A 27,895-nucleotide genomic window follows, 5' to 3' on the forward strand; every position below is an offset into this window, starting at 1 on the left:
ACTTCAGTAAAGAAAGCCCTGACATCAGATGGGCTATTCCCTCAAATGATATTTCAAAGCCCACTAAAAATAAACAAACAAACAAAAGAGCCCTCATCCTCTTAAAAGCGAGAACAGTACCACTCAGGGTAAAAGCGAATTTAAGAATTGGTCAATATTATAAAAGCTAGTTTAAGTAAGTTTAAAGTTTACTAGATATGCAAAGCTCCAATTTTTTTAAAGTGAATTCTTTAGTTTACAAAATATGAATTGTAAACCACAAATGTATAGAATTAATATACTTTCTTAATTTGAATTTTGTTTTTTATTGAGATATAATTGACATATACCAAATTAATTTCATATGATTAGATCTATTTATTTATTGTGCGATGATCAACAAAATAAGTCTAGTTAACATTCATCACCACACATTGTTACATTCCCCCCCCCCTTTTTGTGATAAGAAGCTTTAAGGTGTACTCTCTTTGCAACTTTCAAATAGATACAATGGTATACATTCACTATGCTGTACATCACAGCCCAGATTTAATTTTTTTATACTGGAAGTTTGTATGTTTTCACCACTTTCACCTATAGAAATGATAAAAATTTAAGTGCATTGTAACTTATTTCATTGGCTTAACAAATAGTTATATATTAGTTAAAGTTTAGTTAGCTTAATTTCTGATAAGAATAAAGATACAATAACTACTAAATATGTCATCTCTGTATTGGGCAAATAAGTCTGTAACGTGATTTTTATGCTCACTTCATTAAAAACGGCACTGCCCACGTGAATGATGCTGCCGTGTGATACTGCTAATTACCTTCCTGCTTGAGAAGGGCCATTGTTATGCGAATGTTTGCTGGAGGAGGAGTTTCTTACCAAAAAGTTTTAAGAAGGAGAAAGGAGAGTAAGGAGGAAGCCATGTGTGTGCAGAGTGAGAGAAGGGAGAAGGCAGCCAAGATGGCAGGGTGAAGGTGTGCAGAAGGGGACCCAGAGGTGACTGAGCTGGTGGGTGGCCTTTGATTCTAGGAAAACCTGGAGCTTTTCGAGCGCTGAGTGGGTTTTGTTTGTTTGTTTGTTTTTTGTATTTTTCTGAAGCTGGAAACGGGGAGAGACAGTCAGATAGACTCCCGCATGCGCCCGACCGGGATCCATCTGGCACGCCCACCAGGGGCGATGCTCTGCCCACCAGGGGGCGATGCTCTGCCCCTCCAGGGCGTCGCTCTGCGGCGACCAGAGCCACTCTAGCACCTGGGGCAGAGGCCAAGGAGCCATCCCCAGCACCCGGGCCATCTTTGCTCCAATGGAGCCTTGGCTGTGGGAGGAGAAGAGAGAGATAGAGAGGAAGGAGGGGGGGTAGAGAAGCAAATGGGCACCTCTCCTATGTGCCCTGGCCGGGAATCGAACCAGGGTCCCCCACACGCCAGGCCAACGCTCTACCGCTGAGCCAACCAGCCAGGGCCTGAGTGGGTTTTGGAGCCCTGTGTGTTTTTTCTCACCTGCCGGGTGCGAGGCTAGAATAAAGGAATGGCCCAGCAGTTTTTGGCTCCGCAGTTTCATTACTGTCTGTCTGAATCTAATGCGAACCTGCACCCGTTTGTGCCTGGCAGCAATGGCCACGACTGCTGGCCATACACTTCCATTACCATGGAAATCGGTATTAATAGAAGTAAATCAGTTTGGACCATGTTACAGTTTGTTCCTTCTTTAGCTTTTCTGAATCATTTGAAGAAAGCCATGTCAGCAGGTGTAATGGTTATTCCCCTGTGTTTCCTAGCCTAAAGTCGATTAGTTTATCAGTGAGTCAGAGAACTTCAGCAAAATGTAATCACAGAAGTTGACATCTTTATGGGAATAAAGTTGTTATTTTTATGAATATTTTAAGCTAATTTCTGACACTGAATAAAGCATCCAAAGCAGTTACATCTTATTATGGAACACACGATGAGCAAACTGTTTTTTAATCAGTGTTGAACATTTGGTTTATACTTTGGAATGAATTGATCCGTGAATCAGAGTATAAAGCATTTGCACTTTTACTTTATAATAGTGGCTTATAGAGTTTTCAAAACCTGCTTCACTTTAATTTTATTGGTTTTCATGTGGAAATGCTTTCTGGTGTGCTCTAGGTTATATTTCAATGATTTTTTTTAAATGCTGGTAACCAAAGTTTTAACTTGCCTCCTTTGATCCAAGTAGTGTCCTTTCATTTTAATTTTTCTACTGCCTCCAGTCTTGCCCCCCCCCCCATTAATCTGTTGTTGTTTTTTAGACTAATTTAGAAAAAAACATGACGTGGTATTTCACTTCCCCCCCTCAATTACTGGCTTTCAGAATGAAACCCAAAGTCCTTAGAACAGCGTCCCAGGCCATTGCAACTGGTCACTGATATGTCTCGATCTTCGTTTCTCGTCCATAATCTTCCTCCTTTCTTTCCTCCCTTTCTGCTCCCTCCGTCCCTTCCTTGCTTCCTCCCTTCCTTTCCTTCTTTCTCCTTAGGAATGTTTATTTGAAAACCTATGTTTTAGGCACTGAAATACCCACTGAGGATAAATATTAAACAAACAAACAAGCAAACAAAATACACGATTCTTTTACCTTAGTGAGGATTACAATTTAGTGCATAAAAATGCATTAAAAGCTGCTTCTCCATCTTCTTCTCCTCCCACCAGCACCCGGCCACACATGCGCACACGTACACTTCGTTTTCCACTTGCCAACCGAAATCTGGGTGGTGGGCACTGCACGGCTCTGAGTTTGGAGTCTGGGTCTCTGCGCTGATGCTAGCTCCGCCACTTAGGGAAAATGTGAATCGACCACGTTTGCCACCAGATCCATACACCATGGTTCAAAGGGTGGTTGTATGGATGACATCAATCAGTCTAGTCTACCACACAACAATTGCAGCTATTGATATTATTATATTAACGTAGTGGGCATTACAACGGAAGGAAATGACGACGGCCTGGGACTGGCGGGGGGTCCACGCCAGTTTTAGGAGCAGACAGAGGCTTCCCAGAGGAAGGAAGGACGGAGCTGATACCTGATGAATGCACCGCTCTAGGGGGCGCCAGTGAGCCTAAGTGTTGTCAATGCAGAGAGAACTTTCCAGAGGAGACCCAGAAGGGTCTGGGCGGAGCATCTTGTGACCTGAGAGAAAAGCTAGTGAGGCTGGAGCCCAGAGGAACACGTGGTAAACGAGGCAGCCACGTTCACTTGTGTTTGTGGAAGTGTTGTAGTTTTTGATTATTCCTAAATTTCCTAAACTCAACGATCCCCCAGCCCCGTGTCACAGTATTTCCTCACATCTGTTTACTGGTTCTTCAGAACATATATGTAGCATTTCCTTCGGGAAGTCTCCTCCTGGACCCCACTCAGAGCACCGCTCCTCTTCCCGTCCTGGGTCAGGTGCTTCTGCTCTGAGCAGATCCACACTAGAGCCTTCGTCACGGGGACCCCACGTCTGAGCTCCTGCACGGGGGCTACCTGATCACAAGCTGTTGTCTTATTGCATTTGGATTAACACTCCCTTTGCACATCTGAACCAAGGTGTAAAAGCTTTGACAAGTGAGTAAATGAACTAAAATATACACATTCAGGGCATACCCTAAATGTCAGGATTGCACAGTCTAAATAGAAAATTGAGATTACATGCCCCAAATTCGGGGTGAGTGGAATTACACTGAAAGTCACTGATGCAGAAATCAGTGACTTCCCGGTGTATATACAGTGTTAACTCTCATTATAACCACATATACTAACTCTTTTATTTTTATATGTAAGGTATAGTTGGAATTCCATTATGGATATTTAAAATAAGAGGTAAGAGATATTTAAGATAAACTTAATATTTACCTTATATTTAAAATAAATATAAAAACTCATCTGATTTAAACTTTATCTCTACAAGCACTTATAGTACTCAGAAAAACAGTATAGATTTAACTAAAAATTTGGAACTAATTATATTCATTTTTAAAGACACCTTTATTAAAAATAAAAGTTAATTACACATTTTCTTCTTATATGCTAACATGTACTGATTTTTTTGGTCTATATTTATTTTTACTTTCTCCTCCCATCAGGCCTTAAAATGACTAAGTCACAGTTGTTATTCAATACGAATATCATATGACTCTAAAAGCAGGTGTAGTCATGAATTTAGTAACCAGAAAGTGAAGGGATCATTGTCCAGTTCTACAGCACTGCCCTTCCCTCCACTTTCTTCCCGTTCCTTTTTCTGTCTGGGGCCAAATGCCTTCTGCACGGTTAGAGGTTCGTAGTTGACGATCACTGACAAACTGCCCAGCCTCAGAGAGCGGAAGTGCCCTTTCCCTCTTCACATCTGTCACGTGAGCCCAGGTACGGAAGGCTGTGTCAAAAAAAACCACCCTGTCAACTATGCTACCCTATCCATCTAAATGGAACGTTTACTCTCCCCTAAAGAGTTCTTCACATTATGGCAAAAATATTTGGTCTATGATACAAGAGGTACGGGGCACTCCGAAGCCGGATGCTGTTTGTTTGAGAGACTTCAGCAAAGTCCCCAGTGTGAGCTAAGACAGGCCACTCGTTTGGAAAAGCTATAGGAAATAGTTGGGTGGCCCCACAATTTGGATGGGGTGGAACTCAGGAAATCACCAGGGCGGGGCAAACTGTGAGCCAGGTTGATGAACATTCAGATAGGGCACCTGCCTGCCAGCCTTGTGGAAGGAGGCTTCAGCAAAGGAAGAGTGGCCTCTGTCCGCATCTTCGTCTTGACAAAACTGCCCCTCCAGCTCTCACTTAATGCCAAACAATTCAGTTTCTCCCCACTCAGAGAGAGTGAGTGGAGTAAGTCTGTGCATGGGCCCTTTGAGAGGGACTTCCTAGTACTCGAGCAGCCTCTGTCTCACCCAGTCACAATTCCCAAGGGTTTCACAGCCAGACATCAGAGGGATTTCTCCTGCTGGCACTGGAGTCCTGCGTTGGGGAGGTCTGGGTGGGGCTGGGACCCCTTGCTCCTCAGAGGAGAACTCTGCAGCACAGCCATTCCTCCCAGTTTTTAACTGCCACGTGTGAGTGTGGGACCAGCTAGCTCCACTGTTCTATCCCTTGTACCAAATTCTTTGTGGCTTCTTCTTTTTATCCTTAGTTACAGGACTTCTGTTCAGCTAGACTTCAGGCAGTTCTGAATGCTTGTTGTTCTGTAGTTTAGTTGCAACTTTGTTGTAATTGTGGGAGGATTCAAGTACTACATTTACTTACTCTGCCATCTTGACCGGCAGCCCTGCCTCTCTGGTTTTAAGTTTCATCGTTTCTAACAGGGTAGGGGTTCTATTTCATTGCTTAACCTAAGGTGAGTAAGAATGTTCTACGTCTTTAAAATAAATAAAATTTGAACAATCTATAGGTACTTGTGATGTAAAAATAATGAACTTGTAGCTTTGTCAATAATAAGGAACACTGTTAACAAATCAAGCCATTGTCTTTCCAATTACATTGCAATTTATCTTACTATTCTTTCATTGATATGGAGGGTTGCTGGATACCACACATTAATTCGACTCATAGAAGTCATGCTTATTCCCACTGGTAAAGGTCTTTAGAGCATCAGTGATGTTTTATATTTACTAAAGGCATTTGAAAAATCATCTTATGTTTTAGGTCCTGATAACATCAATGTTGTACAATATCCCTCAAAATGTCAAGTGGTGTCATTGCCCCCAAATAAAATAGTACTGATTGTTTTTTCTTCAGTTGGCAAAGATCTCTTCAAAGAAAATTTCATTCTACCATGATCTCACTAGAGGAAGGTAGGGAGGAAAAGAGGGAGAGGGAGAGAGGGAGAGAGAGAGAGAGAGAGAGAGAGAATATAAATATTTTGCTTCTGTGTGTGTGTACTTGTGTGTATATGTGTAAAAGGCAAAGCTATTGAGAATTGTATTTTTTGTTAAGAAAAAAGTGGAGAATTCAATATCATTTAATTTTTTAAAAATTGTTCTGAAAAACATTTCCTTTATTTGCTCAAATAAGTCAGGACATCCTGATAGTTTAAAGAGAACAAGGGTCAGACCTTCAGTCAGTTGGATAACAAGACTGAGAAGAAAAGCCAGGAATCAACTTCTTGTATTTTTGTATCACAAAGTCTATTCCGTGGATATTTAAAACTACCTGTAGCTGATATAAATGAAACAGTAGAACAGATAGAGCTTCATCAAAGGAGAAACTGCAGCACATTGAAACTTTCTGTAATACTGGTGGCCTGGCAATCATGATTTTGTTTGGAGTTGGTGCACATCTTCTTTAAAGGGGTTCTGTTTGGAAGTAAGAGGTCACATTATGTATTTCCTAAGAGGACATTGTGTGATTACGAGAGAAAACTTTAAGTGTTAAAAACACTTGCAAACTATAGAAAGCCTACATTTACAGCAAAATAATAGCTGTAACTCTGGTTGGTGGCCCAAGAAGTGGGATATTATTTTTTTTCCATCTGTCTCTGCAATGACATTATTAGTATAATACTTCAAAAGATTTTTTAAAATGTGACTATTTTTTTTTTTTTGCCACGTAAATCTGAAATTTTGTCACATAAATCTGAAGTTCACTAACACAATCCTTGAAAAAATGTTTTATGGTCACTTAATGGTCATATTTGTTGTTGCTGGTCTTATAGGAAACATTAGCAGGATCCCTTCTGTTGTAGCTATTTTTAATGTATTGCCTGGTAAAATATTCCTAAAAAATTGCTAGTCAGTTGTCATCCTGTTTTGTTACTGACTAGGATATCAGATTTGTAGGAAAATCATATCAGGACCTAAGGCAGTTCCTAGAGAGGTTGATTTGATGGGCCATTAAAACATCTGTTCCCAGCCCTGACCGGTTGGCTCAGTGGTAGAGCATCGGCCTGGCGTGCAGAAGTCCCGGTTCAATTCCTGGCCAGGGCACACAGGAGAAGCGCCCATCTGCTTCTCCTCCCCTCCCCGTCTCCTTCCTCCCTGTCTCTCTCTTCCCCTCCCGCAGCCGTGGCTCCACTGGAGCAAAGATGGCCGGGGCGCTGGGAATGGCTCCTTGGCCTCTGCCCCAGGTGCTACAGTGGCTCTGGTGGCAACAGAGTGACGCCCTGGAGGGGCAGAGCATCGCCCCCTGGTGGGCGTGCCGGGTGGATCCCGGTCGGGCGCATGAGGGAGTCTGTTTAACTGTCTCTCCCCGTTTCCAGCTTCAGAAAAATAAAAAAAAAAAAAAAAAAAAAAAAAACATCTGTTCTCAACAAATACAAGCATTTTGATACTCCAGCCTATAAAAAACATGTTATTCAATTATTAATGTGACAGTTAACGATCCAGTGTGCCTCAAGTTAAAGAAAATGCTGTGTTTAAATTGGGTAGCCATTTTGTTTCTCCAGAGTTTGGCTCTTGAACATTTGCTGGTCTTACCCAATCGCCAGGCATGTCAAGGGAAGAAAAATAAGCAAGATGCAGGAAAGAGAATAAAGATGTGACTTTTAAATGCCACCAATAAGAAAAGATTAGCCTGCACATAGTCGAAAGGATATTCTACAGATGGCAAATGTTCCGCTATTTGTTCACATTAGCACCCTTAATGGGGCCTCTTCTCCAAAGACAATAATCCTATCAACAGAAACTTGAAATGTGGCTCGTTCTGGGCTTTGGAAAGAGAGCTCTGCTCTTACTTGAGAGGATCTGTAGATTTCCAGTGTTGCAGACATCCCAGTGCTGCCATGTGAATTGTTACAGCACATTAGAAGAGTTTTATAGAGTGTTGTCACACAACCTACAGTTGCTTGTGTTTAGAGAAGCAAGAAGGCATTGCTGAGAGAGAGGTTACATCTGGGTGAAACTCTCCTATTTCTCTTGGCTAGCGCAAACGGTGGAGTGGGGTCAGAGCCAGAATTTAACGGTAGGTGAGTCAGCTTGGGTCTTTCTTCCAAAATGACTCTGACTGGGTCAGGATTGAATTAATGGGAAAGAGGTTTTGTGTTAAAGATGTTGTTTTAAGGAAAATGTTCTTTCTCATATTATAAATTCCCCACGCAGACTCAGAGCACTGGAAAGGTCCTCTTGAAAGGTACAGGGGACTACTGGATCTCTTTGCTTCTAAATTGTCCTTCTTAAAGTTTTATTCCAATCCTCTCCTTCAGCGGAAGTCTGCTAGGCTCCACAAGCCGGATTTATTATCAACACAATCCGTAACATCTCACAATGTATCATACCAAGAGCAAAAGCCGGGCTCCCTTTCCCCTCTTTCAGGTACAAGTGGACAGAGTGTAGATTTGAGAGTCAGCCAGAGCCCAACTTCACCAGAGTCTAGCCATGTGCATTTTGTTTAGCTACTGAACGTCAACAAAAACAGTTTCCTTCTTGGTAGAATGTGGTGAGTAATCACTTCTATTTCATAGTGTTATTGTAAGAATCACAATGTCTACCAGAGGAGGCATTCATGAAACAGCGTTAACTAGATGGTTCATATCGTAAAAGGAACTCCTCATCTGAATTAGGCAATGCTGAGAAGGGAAAGACCTTTGGGGTTCCACATTTTTCTTGTCTCTATCTCTCTAGGTGTCTTGGAGTTTTATGCTGATGGGAATAATTTATGTGTGCTAGGACCATTTATCTTTGTAAAGAGGTGATTGTAGAGGCCATACAGTAAGCCAAAGGGTTGAGTCGAATGATGAACTATCAGGCAGTAGTATGTCCTATGACTTATATATTACTATGAATATAAAACAGAATTGAAGCATTATATGTAAACATGTTCTATTTAGGTATATATGTGATATTTAGATAATTATTGGTTACAAAATGGATATAACATTTTTAAATTCGTTGTCAGGAGGTTATATTTTTCACCTAAGCCCCAGGTTTCACTAAACGTTACATAAAATAAAGAATATACTTAAGATAGAGTCTTGAAAAAATATTAGAATTTAACTGCCCCAAGCCCTTTATTTTAATGTCATGGGCCAAGTAAGGGTCAAAGAGATCCAGTGACCTATATTCAAGATCCAGTGACCCAAATATTTAGTGAGACTTTTGTACCATTATCCTGTAGCCGAAGTCCTATATCCTCCCCTAATACAAATCTTGGACCAGAAAATAATGCTGTCCAAGGTAATTGTATTCACTTTTCTACATATGTGGACATAAGTGCTTTATATTACACATGTTTTGTATCCAAACTGTTCTTTCCTGAATGAATATTGTTCTCTATCTGATTTAAACTGTGCTTTCAGACAAGACTCTCATAATAATTTTCTTCAACCAAATCTCTTCTCCACATCCTTATGAATATGTCTGTCTTTCCTGCTGTACCTGCAATTTAGGCCACAGGCCCCTCCCTCTAGCCCCCCCCCCCACCACATCCTTATGCTCACTTTACTAATCATTAGTGCTGTTCACACATTCTGCTGTTTGTCTTACAGACAAATGGCAAGATGAACAATCCCACCCTTCAAGTCAAGTGTGGACAGCTGATTTGCATTTGATGAAATGTGAGTGGAGGATTTCAGGGCTGGTACCTGATTCATCACCTCCCTTCTTCCCTGTTTGCAATAGTAATGGACATATGTTGAGATGAGGTCTTCTTCCTCTCAGGTTTCTGAATGGCAACAATAAGCAGAGTTCCACTCTAACTCCAAGTAGGACAAGAGTGAAATCAGTGACCCTATGCTGCCTCTCATTAAGATATGTCATTGCATGGTAGTAAAAATAATAATAAAAGATAAATGTAAAAATCTTTCTCTGCCAACTGTATAATGAAGAGAGTAAAAGAGAGCTATAATTTCTCTTAGCAAGCTTCATTGAGGAAGTGGATTACATCTAGGCTCTGCCATATGTATTAAATGGCAAAGTACAAAAGCTCGAATGCCTTCTGATGTGAGCGGAGGGATGGAGATGCTGCTCAGCATCCCACAACCTTGAGAACAATGAGCTTCCTGCCAACTAGAAGATTTACAAAGACACCCAGTCATTCCTTCAATATCCTTCCGCTATCAAACACCAGTGCTCACAGTAAATGACGTACTGCCATCCTCTAGAGAGGTGAGAAGACAAGACATTCAGAAAAAGCTTTCTGATAATCAAAGCTATGCTTAGATTTGCTTAGCAAAACTAGAGCTCTTTTGTTCCAGATGACCATCTGGGCAAGATACTGAAGAAAACTTTATAAACAGTCCCTATTGAGATTCTACCATCTCTCACTATCCTACATTGGTCTAGGTTTTTTCCTGGTGCTGTATGGGGCACAACAAGGAGCATTTCTTAAATGCTATTTGATAGTGAGAATCACCATCTAAAGCAGAATAAGCTCTAGTTGAATATTTTTTTTTTCTCAATCAATTACTGTAAAATTTTAAACACAGCTCTGAGAGCAATTTTGGTCCAACACTGAATAATTCAGCCACTTGAAGAGGAGCCATTGACATGCAAAGTGTTGGCAGAACTAATTCCAACACAGTTTCCAAGAACAGTCCAGAAAACAGATGGCGTCGGGATTAGCAACCTCTGCCAGTTGACATTTTTTATCTGGATAGTACATAGTATCTTCTGTAAAAGAAAAATCTGGTTTCAGGCCCAGCTATAGGCAAACTCCATGAAAATACTTAAAACTCATTCTGCTATAGCTGCAGAAACAAACCTGCGTTTATTTTGAGCAACTCACATGCACATTGTCCAATTCAATTCAGCTCATATTGTTTACACAATGGAGTAAAAGGAAAAGTGGAAAAGAAAGCAGGGAACCGGTGTATAACGCTGGTTCCACTACTAATTCCCGCGTGATCTCAGGCGAGGCCCCGCCCTTCCCTGAGCTTTTAGGCCCACCGAATGTTGACTTTCTATGAGTGTGCTAAATCTTTGATAAACGGAAACATTTATTCTTCCAACGTTAATGCCTGGTGGAGAATGCTTACAGACTACAAAGGAAACCAGTCGGTCCTAAATTGCTACTGTTCTGTTAATAGCTATGGAGAAAGGGTAATAAAATGTGAATACCAACAAGGGTTATGAAATTATTTTTAGACTCTCAGGGACATTTTTACTGTTTTATAATAATATTTGCAATACTTTTGGATGTAAACACCTTAAAGTTTGTGTTTCAATTATTAATGTAAACAGAAAAGGTTGTTGCTTCTTCAGCTTATTGCATAAAAACAAAAAAAAATTGGCATCAGGTTGAATTAAACATTTGGAGGGCAAAGGATAATTTTTTCTTTTGTTACTACAAGGCTAACATATAATCATCACAGAAAAATGAAGGCAAACAGAAAATACAAGTATTTTATTGACATCTTTGTGTATATTGCCCTGGGTGGGATCCTTAAAATATGCATGCACACTGAGCATGCATGTGTACCTCTACTATTTTAGGGTTATATATTTTGCGCACGCGCACACACACACACACACACACACACACACTCATGCACTGTTTTTCTGTTAGTAAAAATGAAACTATTTTTTTTCATTTATTTTGAAACTTACCTTTTTAAAAAATACTCCTCTTTTTTTTTTTTTTTGTATTTTTCTGAAGCTGGAAACAGGGAGAGACAGACTCCCACATGCGCCGACCGGGATCCACCCGGCACGCCCACCAGGGGGCGATGCTCTGCCCCTCCGGGGCGGCGCTCTGTTGCGACCAGAGCCACTCTAGCGCCTGGGGCAGAGGCCAAGGAGCCATCCCCAGCGCCAGGGCCATCTTTGCTCCAATGGAGCCTCGGCTGTAGGAGGGGAAGAGAGAGACAGAGAGGAAGGGTGGGGTGGAGAAGCAGATGGGCACCTCTCCTGTGTGCCCTGGCCGGGAATCGAACCCGGGACTTCCGCACACCAGGCCGACGCTCTACCACTGAGTCAACCGGCCAGGGCCAATACTCCTCTTTTATTGAACATTTTCAAGTTGGGTGCTCCAGGAGAGCGGAAGTTTCATCCCGCCTGTTCTCCACTGCATTCCTTTAACTTAGCAAACCACAGTCGTTTACTCACTAAATATTTACTGAATAAACATATGGAAGTAAGAAATTGGAAAACGCACTTACAACTCAGACATTTGTCAAAATTAGAAATGCAGTGATGCAGAGGCGCTTTAAGGCCACTGAATTTCTCAATTCCATTTTGATTAATAAAATTCATATACGTGCATTAAATACCTAAATTGAGGATGACGAGAGACCCACCCACATGTCTGTATAGTATAATAACTTTCCTTGCATAAACATGTAAAATATGAAAAAATAATGTAAGGAAGTTAGAAAAATATGAGAAAATTAGGCCATGTTATGTAAGTTTACACACGGCTTCTAAGAAAAGGTGATAAGTTGTATGTGTTTGTTCTGTGTATATACATGTTGAATTTCTGCATGGCTAGCAAACCCAAATATTAAAGCAAAAATCCCAGTCTTCCATTTAAGGGATAGTTATCCATGTTTTCAAAAAAAAAAAAAAAAGAGTGTGTTAGACCAATAAACCCATATGTTCACTGTAAAAATATTATATCATGACATGCTGTTGAAATAAAATGGCAGTTTGATATACTAAGCAGTTTACCATATTGCTTGAGGGGAATGATAAGAAAAGTCATATGATGTTTTATAACCTATTTGAACCGGAAATCTAAGTTTTCAGTTCAATTTGAGATCTTAGTTTAAGATAAATAATTTTAAAAGAAAGATAATACAGCAACTTTTTTTTTTCCCCGAACAGCAAACACATGATGTAAAGATGGCTGAAATAAACAGGTACTGAGGCTGTTAAGGGAAAATACAATATGTTCAGGGAATACACTAAAGAAATTAACAACAACCCCTCACAGTTATACTGAAGAGAAAACCACAAATACATATTTCTCTACGAGTCATCTTTAATTTTATGTAAATTATTATAGAACTTTATGTATCCATTAATAGTTTTTCTTGCAATGCATTTTCCATAAGGAAGTGTTTTAGAGGACTTTATTTGTAAATGCCAAAAGGACTACTGACGTATCCTAATACAATACTACCAGTGATATAATATTTTAACTAAAATTAACTCTCCATTTACACATCACTTAGGCATACATTCTGAATTCCACGTTGAATTCTAGGAACGCCTCTCTTTAGGCAACAGAAAAGGGGATGCTCTAATGCAGAGTTATCCAGTACCACTTTCCGTGTTGATGTAAATATTCTATGAGACTCGCAGGTGCCTGGCTATTCAGCACCTGGAAGGAGGCTCGCATAAAGAAAAGAAATATTATTTATTTATTTATTTATTTATTTATTTTTGAGAGGATAGGGAGAGACAGAGAGAGAAGTGGGGGAGGAGCTGGAAGCATCAACTCCCATATGTGCCTTGACCAGGCAAGCCCAGGGTTTCGAACCGGCGACTTCAGCATTTCCAGGTCGACACTTTATCCACTGCGCCACCACAGGTCAGGCCAAGAAATATTATTTACATTTAGTAGCCACACGGACCTAGTGGCTGCCCCTATTGCACAGACAGCACATGCCTAACTCATGTTTCTAAGGCTTTGCTATAAACTGTGTATTGGAGAGGAGAGTAGAGACCTAGATTGTCCTCATTGTTCACCATAGCGATGGATCCTGTAGGACAGCTTTAAGGCATCTTACAAACTCCCTGTCTATGAACAGTTGTCACTGTCACTGCAGTTGCCCTTTCTGTCTTGCATTGTCTCTCCCAGCACTGGAGAAGACCTACTCTATTTACAGGATCCAACTCATGTGTTTCCTTTGTAATGTTCCACTTGACTCAATTGCTCTATTTTTTGCATATATAGAAATTAAAACTTATAGAAAGTCTCATAACTGCAACCTTTCACAAAAGATATTTGTCAAACCCATTACCTTATGCAGATTTTATTCTTCAACATTACCACCATTTCTAGTGTAACTAGAGATGAACAACTATCTGAATAAATAAATACATGAAAGAATGAACATCAAATTTAGATCTTTGCCTCAAGGAGTTTATAACATTGATAGACATAGACATAAATATACGTATTTCCCACGATACATTCTGTGATCTGCCCACAGATAGTTTTTAGGACGCATTCAAGGTATATATAATGAGCTAGCTATACGTATTCACCCTGTAAGAAAGAATGCAAACTCCATATATGATAAGAAAAAATAAAAATATGTAGAAAATATGTATTTTCTACATAAGGTTGGTTAATTCATATTAACCAACATATGTTCTACATAAGGTTGGAAAATACATATTTTCTACATAAGTTTGGTTAATTCTTCTTTTTGTGTAAAACAGTTCTCTAAGTAAATTCCCTTATTTTAACCTGGCTAGACTAAAATTTAGTGTTATTTTTCTAAAAAAATAATTTATTTTGTTTTTCCATTTTTTATTCTTTCTTAGTTTATATCATTAATTGTTTTTAAATTTAATATAATTTATTGAATTGATCCTTGTATAGGATCACTATGACATCAAGGTTAAAGCACACACAAGACTGGGCTCTTAAGGGAGAAATGTGATCACCTGTGGAAAGATGGTTTACAAGCTTCTAACACTTTGTATTATTTAGATTATATTTCACTTATGGTAACAGGTTTGCATTAAGTAATTAACTATGTGAATCCCATGTTAAGAATTCAGATAATACAATATTAACATAAACCATAAATTATTAACATGCCATGCACTTTGTGTGAGTGAATTCTGAGCATAAAAATATGTTTTTTACTAATTTCCTATGGAAATTAATGTGCAAAAGAACAACGAGCTCTAATCTTGCTTCTCATAGGCACGTAGGCCCACCTCCTGGTAGGAATTTGATTAATGGGAGCAGTTATCAAAAGTAGTATGCTTTGATTAATGTACTTTAATTTCCCTAAAAAACATCATAGGGAATCATTTCTGCACATTCAATGATAAGATGACTATATTCCTTGAAACATCTCATTCTTCTAGGCTTGTGCGAAGATTTCTGGAGTTAAAATCTGGAAGTAGAATTTACTTTGAGTAAAGTTCCACTAGTGGATAACTACCTTATTTTTAAACAGGTTTCAACAATGTATCTTATTTTGCTGAAAAACTCCATTATTAAAGAGAACGAAAGATGACAACAACAATGAGATAAACAAACAGAACAGAAACAGACTCATAAATACAGAGAACATTTTGATGGTTGCCAAGTGACAGAGGGGTTGGAGTGATGGGTGAAGATGACGAAAGGATTTAGCAATATACATTACAGAACAGCCACAAAATAGTCACAGCTACACAAAGTACAGCATAAGGAATATAGTCAATAACTATACGTGGTGTCAGGTGGGTACTAGATTTTTCAGGGTGAACACTTCATAAGTTATATAAATATAAATGTCTAATCTCAGGGTTGTATAACTGAAACTAATATAATATGGTATGTCAACCGTTATTTATTTATTTCTTTTTATAACTTATTAATTTATTATTTTTAATTGACTTTCTTGGGGTGAGACTGGTTACCATAATTATATAGGTTTCAGTGCCCAATCAACAACACATCTCTGTACTCGTATTGTATGGTTCCCCTTCAGGTCAAATCTTTGTCCATCGTCCATCATTATTTATCTCCTCTATATCCTCCTCTACCTCCCATCTCTGCAATCACAAAGGCAAAAAAAAAAAAAAAAAAAAAAGAAAATTCACCTAAAGTTTAGACTATTACTTTAGTACAGGTGAGATAAAATGTTGTCTTGAACTAGAGAGTGTTGGCAGTAGCGATGGAGAAAAATAGATGGGTTCAAGATACACATGGTTGTATTTGATGATTAAAGAGGTGGAAGTTTAAAGAATAATTACCAGTGTTATGGCTGGTAGATGGTGGCAGCTGGAAGTGATTTTTATAGAAATAGGCAAGATTAGTAGGTTACAAGTTTATGGAATTTTTGCAGAGCTGAATAGCTACAGCCATAGTTTGGGACATGCTATGTTTGTGATATCTGCGAAACAAGAAGCAGACCCTTCAAGTAGCCAGGTGCATATGGAGGTGGAAAGCTCAGCTGAGAGTCTGGGCTTTCACCAAAATCTGTGAGTCCTTTTGCATGAATGATGACAATTATGAGGATGAGGATCATGATGATGAGACAATGACAGCAAACACAAAGAATACTTTTTTCTAATCACTATTTGAAGCATATGCTGTATCACTTACTAATACTCAAAGTGGTTTTCGATAGTAGTTACCGAAAGTAGATTTTAAAGGTAGAAAACCTGAGGCTCAAAAGTCATCAGCTAGTGAGTGCAGAGCAAGAGATAGAACCATGCAATTCTGGATCCAGATTCTATGCTTCCATCTACTATACGCTACTGTAAACAAACATACAAACAAACAAACCGAGATGATGCACCCTGTCTCTATACCAAAGACATGGCTTTGCTTGGCTATCAGAGACAGACTAATTGTTCAGAAAATGATACAAAGTAGACATTGTTCCTGACACTAATCTGATGGAAGGATATGAGTGTAACCTCAATCTGCTGAAAGGAATGATAATCAAGGTGAAACTGAGTCCAATAAATACAGACTGAATTCCAAACTGCAGCTAGCTAGAGAAGAGCAGTTGGCCATGAGACTGAAGTTAGCCAGACATGCTCCAGCTTGTCTGCATGGCTGACCCATGGAAACTTTCAGATAATAAATATCTGTTGTTTTAAGAAGCTAAGTGTGTGGTAATTTGGTGTCGAGCAATTCAAAATTAATACATTGTATGGCTACTTATGTATTTTATTTGCATATATTTATACATAAGAATAACAGATTACAGTGAGTCTGGGGCCAAGATGTGACAAGAAATATTAGAAAAAACTATTTAGAAATTTCTTCTAGAACTGCTTCTACCTTGCTAAGAAAGCTCTGATTTTATACAACATGAACCATGTCCTTCTAGCAAGAAAGCGGGGACTTAAGAGGATGAATCCAACTTGGTCCTGGTCAATCATATTTGCCTCATTCTCCTGTTCTTAACTGGCTTATATTTGGGTGTGGGTTCAAGTTCTGACTAGTGAGGCTGAAGCAGAAGTCATTGTGAGGATCTTCCTCACTGTTAAAAGGTTGCATGAGCCTGACCAGGCAGTGGCACAGTGGATAGAGCATCAGACTGGAAAACGAAGGACCCAGGTTGGAAACCCCAAGGTCGCTGGCTTGAATGTGGGCTCACCAGCTTGAGCACGGCGTCCCTGGCTTGAGCCTGGGATCATAAACACGAGCCCGTGGTTGCTGGCTTGCGAGCAAAGGTTGCTGGCTTGAAGCCCAAGGTCACTGACTTGAGCAAGGGGTCACTTGCTCTGCTGTAGTTCCCTGGTCAAGACACATATGAAAAAGCAATCACTGAACAACTAATTTGCCGCAACAAAGAATTGATGCTTCTCATCTCTTTCCCTTCCTGTCTGTCCGTCCTTCTCTCTGACTCTCTCTGTCACTGTAAAAAAAAAAATGTTGCACAAATAAGGAAACATTCCTTTTTATTCTTTTAGATTACCTGGTGAGGGGTGCTGCAATTGTCTCAGCTATCTTGGGTTAGAGAAGAGACTCAGCATAAGAAAACCTTGATGAAGTCACCGTACCATAAGATTTTTTGCCATTTGAGTTAATAAATAACACTGGGGAACAATTTTTTTTTCATTTTCTGTTGCATGAGGTTTTAGAACTGTTTCTATATATATCTGTATTGCTGATTCCAAATCTGAAATCTGTTTATGGTTGCATGATCTAGTTTTTATGCAATTTTAATTTCTTTTTGTTACAGTTAATGGCATGCATTGTTTTTAAATTAGAATTAAAGGACAACAACTCTTGGATTGAACATAATCACAAGGCAATTAATGTTTTACAAACATCACTTTTACATAATTGTAGTTGTTTTTAAATGTAAAAAAATATTATCTGATAAAACACCCTCTTACTTTATTTTAAGATTGAATCATGACTTCTTTGAGTAGGCGTAAAGGTAAAAATAGTCCTGACACCTTCTGTTATATATGTGGCACACTTCAACATCAAAGGCGCAATATTTCATCATTTGTGACATGGGCATATATTGCCTATTTTCAAGTTCCCCTTGGCGATCAAGACAAGAATTGGGCTCCTCGTATTGTGTGTCATAATTGTGAGGAAATGCTTTGTGACTGGACAAAAAGAAAACGCAAAAGAATACCTTTTGGCATTCCCATGGTTTGGCGTGAACCTAAGGACCACAGCAGTGACTGTTATTTCTGTATGATCCATACAAAGGGCATCGGCAAGAAAAAACAGCATATGATCACATTTCCTAATATTCCTTCAGCAATACGACCTATCCCACACTCTGAGACACTCCCGGTTCCAGTTTTCAATTTTTTTTTTTCCTTCTAAGGACAATGAAAGTGAACATGGTGATCAAGTGTATTTTAATAAGCTGCATGAGGAAATGGTTGTAGAATCTGAAGGGTCTTCTTCTGATGCCAAGCAGTCATTAAGCCCTCAGCAGTTTAGCCAATCTGAATTGAACGACTTAGTAAGAATGACATAAAAATTGTTCTCGACTTTCTGAAGTATGAGGAGCATAACTGGATCATTGGTGTGGATCTTAAAATTGTAAATTTCCTGCTATGACAACAGAGAGGTTTCACGAAGTATCCTTGCTTTCTGTGTTTGTGGGACAGCTGAGCTCAGGAGAAACACTGGACACAGAAGGAGTGGCAAAACATGAAGCTCTGGAAGTAGCGATGCAAAATATTGTGAATGAACCTGTAGTTAATGGAGACAGGATAATTTTCCCCCCACTTCATATCAAACTTGGCTTAATGAAGCAGTTTGTTCAGGCTTTGAATAGAGAAAGTGAATGCTTTCAACATATTATTTCTGCTTTTCCTGCCTTGTCTTTTGAGAAGATAAAAGCACCTCAAACTCGATGGACCTCAAATTTGAACCCTCATACGTGATGAAGAATTTGCCAGGAAGATGAATAAGGAGGAGAAAGCAGTATGGCAGTCTTTTGTGGCAGTTACAAAGAACTTCCTTGGCAACAAAACAGCAGAAATCTATAAACTTCTGGTTCAAAGAATGCTGTTGGCTTTCCACAACATTGGATGTAACATGAGTGTTAAGATTCACTTCCTGAACAGTCACCTTGATAAGTTTCCTGAAAATCTTGGAGCTGTTAGTGATGAGCAGACTAGTGCTGGAGCATCAAATGAGATTGTCCTCAACAAGTACACAAACACAAGAGCTACAATCACAAATTTTTGCCTGAATAGAATTTAAATAAGTTTTGTGCAAATTTTATGATTAAAATAAGTGTTTTAATATGTTCTATTTTGAAATTGTAGACAAATTCTGATGCAATCATATCTTTTAGAGTATTAGTGTATTTACTGCATTATATAAATTATTATATTTTCACAAAGATGATGCCCAAGAAGACATTCTACTTTATTATGTTAAACTAAATGTTGAAATTTTTATAGTAAAATGAAAACCTAAAACATTGAATTGCAAAATAACTGTAGCTTACAGAGAAAAACTAATGTCAGATTTGAGATCAGCACTCTCAAATTAGGTAAGAACAAGTGTTTTTGTGGATGCAACAAATATTTTGTTCCCCAGTGTAATAAATTAAGTAAAACGAAATAGAGAAGTTAACCAGAGACATAAGAAAACTAGGAGAATGTGACAAGTGCCAAAGGAAAGAAGGCTTTCAAAGAGAAGATGGAATTAGCATGGCCCCTGGCTTCTATGAGGTCCAGTTAGAGGAATTATGAAGTACAAATTTCTCATAAATAAAAACTGATTTTAAAGGAAAAACATGTTGGAAGAGCTATAGACAGTTAAGATCTTATTTTAATTTCAGCCCTGACATTTCCTAGATGGGGCAACCCCTAATGTCTTTAGATTTTAGTTTCTTAATTTACAAAATAAATGTGGATAGCATAGTGTTTATGGCCCATCCATCCTCAAAATGCTGTTTTATTATTTACAGTTTATTGATATTTTGCAATAATGATTTTTTTTCTGTTTAAAAGGAATCTTTCTGAGCCAACATTATATTGTTGATCATATTCACAAAATAACTTGCAATGGACAGCACACTCCCAGTGTGGGAAGTCAGTTTATAAACAGATGTCCTGCCAAAAACCGATTGTACTGGCAGTGAGGCTACGCGAAGATTACATCACAATAAAATACTTTCATATTTCTGCATGAGACATTATTTTCTTTTTACCCTAATATATAGCCTCCACTATCAACAAAAAAATTATTTACACACAAGGGAGCACAGAAAATTCTCAAATGTCTGGCTTTCCCCTTTCAAATGTTGTCCAGTTTGGCAAGTTCTTCATGTACTTGTGTGTTTGACATTGGCCTGTGTGTAGAGATGTAAATGCCACATTTGTTGAACAATGTGGACTTATCTGCAATTCCAAATGGCATTCACATTTAATTACATCCTTCTGTTTCCATGAATCTGCATTTACTCTCTCTTACTATACTAAAATTATGAAAAACAAAAGAGATCATCTGATTCTTTACAGGCGCGTGGGGGACTGACTGGTTGCCATCTGTGTAAATAAGGACACATTATAGGACCCAATAAAATGGAAAGGCTATCATCGTTCTTCTTATATGGGCAATTGTTCCTCCTTAATAATAAGGGGGTACTTATTATGAATCATAATAACAAGAGACTTAGTAGTAAGTATCTTGAGTGGGGAGTGGTGTGTTGGAGATCCCTAGTAATGAAGATTCTGACTGAGAGAGCAAAGCAGTGCTATGCCAGGGGACAAGCTGGAAACAGAGAAAGCAAGCCAGTGGGGGTCTCTGTTCACACATCCAAAGCAGTGCTGTTAATTTTACTTGTAGATACAGAAGACTCAGTATAGTGATTATGAGTCAGATAGATTTAAGTTAACTTTTAAAACTTTTTTTTAATTTTAGATTTTATTTATTAACTTTTAGAGAGAGGAGAGACAGAGAAAGAGACAGAGAGGGAGGGAGAGAGAGAGAGAGAGAGAGAGAGAGAGAGAGAGAAAGGAGGGGTGAAGTGGGAAGCATCAACTTCATAATACTTGCTTCTTATATGTGCCTTGGCTGAGCAAGCCCAGGGTTTCGAACTGGCGACCTCAGCGTTTCATGTCGATGCCTTATCCACTGTGCCACCAAAGGCCAGGCCAGATAGATTTAAGTTGAACTTCCCGGTTCTACCATATGTTAGCTGTGTAATTTTAGGCAGGTAATCTGCTTCTCTAAATATCAATATTGTCACCATTAAAATAGGAATAATATTAATACCCACCCCATTGTCACGTTGAGATAAATAAATAAAACATTGCACATAAAATTATATATATAGTTCTGGGCACATATTAATTAGTCAGTTATTATTATTATTATTATTATTATTATCATTCTACCATTACTATTGTTAGAACTGTCTCAACACTGCAGAGAGATGTTGTAAAGAATGAGGAAGTAGAATAGGTGACATTAGTCAAATGTATATTACAAATTCAAACTTTATATGAACTAATGTCAAGAGCCAAGGACCAGCAATTGACATCTTACCACACTTTCATTTTTATAAGATTCTGATAGGATGTCTAAGTGTTATATTATCTGCAACAAGGATTTTACCCATCTTTAAATTTTATTCTATGCTTTTTGTTTGTTTTTTGTGACAGAGACAGGAACAGATAGGGACAGACAGACAAGAAGGGAGAGAGATGAGAAGCATCAATTTTTCGTTATGGCACCATAGTTGTTCATTGATTGCTTTCTCATATGTGCCTTGACCGTGGGGCTACAGGAGACAGAGTAACCCCTTGCTCAAGCCAGCGACCTTGGACTCAAGTTGGTGAGCCTTCCTCAAACCAGATGAGCCCGTGCTCAAGCTAGCAACCTCGGGGTTTCGAACCTGGGTCCTCTGCGTCCTGGTCCAACGATCTATCCACTGTGCCACCGCCTGGTCTGGCTTATTCTATGTCTTAAGTGACATGTTTTTTTTCAGAGATTCTTATTTTTAAGTTCTTTATGTGGATCTGAATTAGATGTGTCAAGGAATTAAATAAAAAAATATGAGACTACTGAGTAGTATCTTCTTAATCCCCATTTGATCTAAATAGAAGAATTGCTTTGACTTTACAAAATATATTTTACTTCTTAAAAGTTATTATATAAAATAATATTTAAATGTTTATGTATTATGAACAATAAAGGATTATAAAATATCTTTTATAATGAATTCAGATTATTTCCCATTATAGTTTATTTATTAATTTTTCCTTCTCTTATTTACTGTGAACTCTAAATATATGAAAGATATATTATTAATTATATGTTTTATTTCTGGAATGTTAAGGATGTTAATTAATTTGTTAACTTGCACATTTATTTAGTTATTTATCAAATAAAAGCTTATTGACCATCTACTTTATGCCAGAAATTGAGTAAGAGGTAGTAGACTTAAGTACTTAAAGATGAGAAGTGATAGCCTCTACCTGCAGAAATTTCTACAGATGTATACAGACATACATATATATGGGTACAATATTTCTGAATGAAGTGCATTGTGCTACCTATGCGTACCAATCTCGTGTGAGTGCAAACAACATCAGTATATGCCAGACTGCAGTGTACATATGCAGAGGGATAAGAACTCATTGTGGAAAAGATGACTAAATCTTTCCAAGTGAACTGGTGATGTTTTCTCAGAAAAGGTGGCATTTAGCTAGTTAATGCTAGAAGGCTGAGGAAAATTTTATCAGTTGGGGAACAGGAAATTGAAGGATGGAGTGAGAGGAAAGCCATTCCTGGAAGATAAGTCACACACACACACATACACAAACACACACACACACACACACACACACACACAAGCATAGGAACACAGGAGTGAGTAGTTGAAAATAAAGAATTTTAACTACATAGAGGTCATACAGAGTTTGTCCTCAGACTTGCTAGTGAGTTAATTTGAAGTGATCAGAATAGCTATTTTATTTTTCATTATATGGATTGTTAAGAGCAAATGGAGTAGCAAGGAAGTCTAAAATTCAAAGTGCAAATTTGTAAGATTCAACCTTACAGGAGAAGGACTTCAAATTCGCCACCAGTAAACAAGCTGGGGTGGGTTGAACACATAATGAGGTGTACAGAGTGGTGTTGTAGGACTGGGCACCTGAGACCTGTATAATTATGGTAACCAGTGTCAGCCCAATCAATTCACTTTCAAAATTTTGCCTTTCAATTGTCCTGTAGTTTTAAATGTAGCATCTTTGGGACACTGACACACCCATGGCAACTGATTCATATCTGCAGGTTAATTCTTGTTTTAAGAATGCTGAATACATAACTATGTGATCCTCAGGTCTAGGAGAGATTTCTGTCTATTTCTGACATGTCAGTGCTTCAGATGGTTCTGTTGTCTCTCTGAGTTTGAATGAATTAGATGAAACTATGCCTTTTAAAGATACTTTGGTGTCTTTGGTATAACTATATAGTTTATTTCAATTGGGCTGCTTTTCCATATTTCCATATGGTAAGCTAGTAAATATGTACTTTTCTTTTTCACAGAGATGCCCTAGTAATAAAGAACAGGGATGAACGAATGAAGTAGTCCTTGGATTTTTGTTAGAAATTCAGCACCGGTTCAGGCTGTTGTCTGTGAGTCTCACTAATTAGATTTAAAGTACTGAAATATTTAAACAGCCCCAACTGTTGAGGATTTATACTTTATTTTTAAGTCTTTTTACTGAACAGAAGCCCTAGTGAGTTCATAGGGCAAAAATGGCTGAAGTAGCCACTTAAAACCAGTTGTAATTTTAAACCAGTATGTCTGCGGAAATTGACTCCTACTCTTTAATAATGCTTAGCTGGCTTAAAGTGTAATTTTAGAAATTAACTTTCTTGCAGATAAACATATTACTTCACATTCTTCAGTGTGTATATCATGATTTATCTCTGTCTGAGTGGTTCAGTATTCAATGTGTATTTTGATCAAGGGTTGTATACCTTTAAAGCCTAATTACCATTTTTGTTTATATTCTTTCTTCTTGGATGCCAGTGTAGTTAAAATAACATTTCCACGGGATACATAATTTTAGAATGTGACTGTAATTTAATGACATATTTTTTTTTTCTTTGTGTCTTGAAGATTTAATTGCTCTACTTGAATGTTACAATTGTAAAACTAGTTAAAACTCAGCTACTTGTTTGACTTACATAGATTTTTTTTTTTTTGCGGTGAAAGGAAAAGAGATGTTGTTGAGTACTGCATAAGTGAGGGTGACTGGTGCAAAATTTTCTATATTTCTTTCCACTTTATCACTGTTTTCTTATATAGGACTGATTATTTCGATTGTAGGGATGGTGCAAAATGTAAGGATAGGGTGAACGCAAATATCAAAGAGGAAAGATTTTTAAAAAAAGTACTGTTAATGCTGTAACTGTGGGAAGACAAAAAGCAGAACCATTTATATGAAGGGAAGCAGAGAAATAATCATGTAAAGGGTCAAAGCAGGTGAAGTGAAGGAGTGAAAAGCACTGTAATGAGTGGAAACAGAAGAGGATTAGTCATCATTCCTGCGCAGTGCAGTTTTGTGGTTAGTGATTTTTTTGTGCTGAGGAAGACCAGGAAGGGTCAGCTAAATTCATATGACATGATTCATATGATGTGACATGTTTTATTATGTAAAAAAGTGTTTATGGAAAAGAGGTGTTCGTTTTTGTTATCTATTGGTAGAAAGCAAGCAACGAGTGACATTACTCTATTCAAGGATTTAAAAAATAGTTATATACTTCTTGTACCTTAATATTGCTAATTCTTACAAGTCTACATGAATTAGACCAGGGGTAGTCAACCTTTTTATACCTACCACTCACTTTTGTATCTCTGTTAGTAGTAAAATTTTCTCACGGCCCACCGGTTCAACAGTAATGGTGATTTATAAAGTAGGGAAGTAACTTTACTTTATAAAATTTATAAAGCAGAGTTACAGCAAGTTAAAGCATATAATAATAATTACTTACCAAGTACTTTATGTCAGATTTTCGCTAAGTTTGGCAGAATAAATCTTTATAAAACAATTTACTATAGTTAAATCTATCTTTTTATTTATACTTTGGTTGCTCCGCTACCGCCCACCATGAAAGCTGAAATGGGCGGTAGGGACTACTAGTGGGCAGTAGGGACCAGGTTGACTACCACTGAATTAGACAATGGGGGTAAAAGTTATAAACAAGAAAAATTAAATGTTGCATAGTAAAAGAGAACACAGCCTGGACAGTGTTGCAAACATGCCAATTAAGTTACAATGTTAGAGTAGGAGTGACCAAAGAGTTTTCCAGAAAGAGCTCGTGAGCAAGAGCATTGAGGTGCAAAGCCAGGAAATTGCATAACACAGCGTGAGAAGTCCATTCACCACGAGATAACCAAACAACTATGTTCCTCCTAGTCTCAAATATGTACAATAAAGAGAGAAATACATTTTGAAAGAACTGCTTCAAAAACAGTTTCAAAAACCCTTTGGGCCTGAATAGGCATTGGCACAGTGGACAGAGCATCGGACTGGGTCACGGAGGACTCAGGTTCGAGACCCCGAAGTCGCCAGCTTGAGCATGGGCTTATCTGGCTTGAGCAAAGCTCACTAGCTTGGACCCAAGGTCGCTGGCTTGAGTAAGGGTTTACTCGGTCTGCTGAAGGCCCATGGTCAAGGCACATATGAGAAAGCAATCAATGAACAACTAAGGTGTCGCAATGAAAAACTAATGATTGAGGCTTCTCATCTCTCTTCGTTCCTGTCTGTCTATCCCTCTCTCTGACTCTCTCTCTTAGTAAAAACAAACAAACAAACAAAAAACCTTTGGTATTTAAAGGTAAATACTTAGTTTTCAGGAAACTGATGATACTTTGAATTTAATGAAGCACTTTTTCATATTTTTGTTGTTGTTGTTAAATTATGCCTTTGCTACATAAAGCAGATCCTGCACTGAAGGTTCTACATAGATAAAGTTTTCTTGTGAATGAAAACCAAGTCTGAGCAAACTCCAGACCCTGTAGGAAATACTTTGCATTGAATATTTGTCTAATTCCTGAACTGTCTGTATGGCCACAGAGGATGTATGTATGATAGACTCATTTGACATCAGGGAAGACATTGGACAGCACTGCACTCTGTCTTCATTATCTGTGCTGTATGTAATCTGTGAGAGCTAAACAGAATTTCAACGGAAGGAACTAAACGCCATCGTTTTGTCTGGAGGAGAAACTCACAAGTACACGTAAAGAACATGATAAAAATTTTAATGGCTTATTTATTTAAAGGAAAGATAGGCTGAATTTTGAAAAATCTTAATATTTAAAAAATTATATTAGCAATATACATAACATTCATATATTATTATATCATTAATATTAATGTTAATATTGTAATGATGGTAGCATCCCAGTAATAATAAAACATTCTAATATTTAAAAAGGTGACTCCATTACATTATGTAAAAGGTTTGGCATTTTATGCAAATATGAAAATCACTGAGAAAAGTCTGTATTAGTACTGTTGTCTGAAAAAATTACACATAAGAGTGATATATTGATTAATTAAATGTATGTTTTTCTCTAAATTTTAAAATATTATTGAGGAAAAAGCTGCATACTGCAAAGAGCATATTAAATATTATTTTAATGTAATAGCCAGGATGTACTATAGAAGAAATACAATAATATCCTCATAGTAAACTGGTCCTTGGTTCTAATTTCTGTAAGGAAGAGATCTAGTCACATATATATATTTGAGAAATATTTTTGCATTCCTATTTTTTGCATTACCTTCACTAAACAAACATAGGTCCTGTGTTACCCACCATTATTAATTGTTTTACGCACTAAAGCAAACTCTTAAGTGTGCACTTTGTCTTGTGTATCTCAGGCTTGTCTTGTGAGGCAGCCGAGGTAAAGTTGTCTTGACATAAGAATGAGCTTGGTGGATTGAGAAACAGCAGAAAGGAAGAACTGACACAGCAATTAATGGATGAATAACAGAATGATCAAATTCTAGTGCTTCGATGTATGTTTTGGAAACCCAAGGAAAATGTAAAAAATCAAAACATCTACTTCAAAGATAAAAATCACATAATATTTGAGTAATAGGCAGTTCAACTCTGCTGTCACTTCTGCATCTTAATTAGTTTTCTAATATCACCAATCACCGACCCAGTGCTCCATTCAGTAGATGTTTTAGTTGTTCCCTAATGTTGTCGTGGAAGTATTAGACGGTGCTGATCCCTCCCTCCATAGAAAGTCCCTTCCCATGATTCTGTCAATGGTCCTATGAGTTGCTCATTTCTTCTCTTGCTACCACTTTCTAGTTCCTCTTTCTCAGTTCACATTGTAACTATTGATGCTCTTCAATGAGCTCGCCTGTGTGGCTTTCCTCTCACGCCTTGAGCCATCCCCATGGCTTTAGTTACTCCCAATATGTTGCCATATAAACTAAATTCAGACCAATTACTTCAAATCTAGATAGATTTATCCAACTGTCTAATGGACAGTTACACTTAAACAATGCAGAGGGCATCTCAAGTTAAACATCTAAAAGCTGAATATGTCCCTATCCTTTCAATCAACTGGTTTTTCTCCTGCCTTGCAGACATCATTGATTTCGCTCCCCGCACCATTCTCCCAAACCAGTCTACTATTAATTCCTGTCCTCTACCAACCAATTCTACCTTTTATTTTTTTCCCTCTATAGTAACCAACCTCAAGTCATTATCACCATAGTCCTGTGTTCTAGAGTGCATGTTTCAGTACTCCCTGTAAATTCATAAGTTGAGTCCTAACCCTCGATAAAATAATCATTTTGAGGTGCGGCCTTTGGGTAATAATTAGGTTTAGATGAGATTAGGAGGATGAACCCTGCTGGTAGTGTTATAAGTGCCCAT

At 38.0% G+C, this 27,895-nt stretch overlaps 1 protein-coding gene across 5 annotated transcripts in view; it reads right to left on the reverse strand.

The window, feature by feature from the left end:
- ROBO1 (roundabout guidance receptor 1) overlaps positions 1-27,895 on the reverse strand; it is a 1,145,453-nt gene that overhangs the window by 594,879 nt on the left and 522,679 nt on the right. The gene's annotated exons all lie outside the window — the stretch shown is intronic.

The sequence above is a fragment of the Saccopteryx leptura genome, chromosome 8 (genome assembly GCF_036850995.1).
Source record: "Saccopteryx leptura isolate mSacLep1 chromosome 8, mSacLep1_pri_phased_curated, whole genome shotgun sequence".
Taxonomy (NCBI): domain Eukaryota; kingdom Metazoa; phylum Chordata; class Mammalia; order Chiroptera; family Emballonuridae; genus Saccopteryx; species Saccopteryx leptura.